The sequence below is a fragment of the Trachymyrmex cornetzi genome, unplaced genomic scaffold, assembly GCF_001594075.2.
Source record: "Trachymyrmex cornetzi isolate Tcor2-1 unplaced genomic scaffold, Tcor1.1 scaffold53, whole genome shotgun sequence".
NCBI classification, from domain to species: domain Eukaryota; kingdom Metazoa; phylum Arthropoda; class Insecta; order Hymenoptera; family Formicidae; genus Trachymyrmex; species Trachymyrmex cornetzi.
Window position 1 is genome coordinate 216,622 of NW_017299839.1, and position 256 is coordinate 216,877.

The 256-nt window shown below is 46.9% G+C and overlaps 1 long non-coding RNA gene across 1 annotated transcript in view; it reads left to right on the forward strand.

Annotated features, from left to right (window-relative positions):
• LOC108765772 (uncharacterized) overlaps positions 1-256 on the forward strand; it is a 5,824-nt gene that overhangs the window by 3,472 nt on the left and 2,096 nt on the right. The gene's annotated exons all lie outside the window — the stretch shown is intronic.

A 256-nucleotide genomic window follows, 5' to 3' on the forward strand; every position in this document is an offset into this window, starting at 1 on the left:
GCGGGTTTTCTCCGTGTTCAAATCCATTCTTGGAATGCCAACGTTTCATGAACCTTGCAGTCCACTTCATCAGGGCGAGGAGCAGCCTGATACTAAGCTAGCTGATACTAAGGACAAATCTTAAGAAATCCCAAAGATCAAAGACCTCCACTCAGCTCCGCAGGAGTATACAAAATACCTTGCTCCTGCGGGCAAGTATACATTGGAGAAACCGGGAGAATGGTCAACCTACGGATAAAAGAACACCAACGTGACG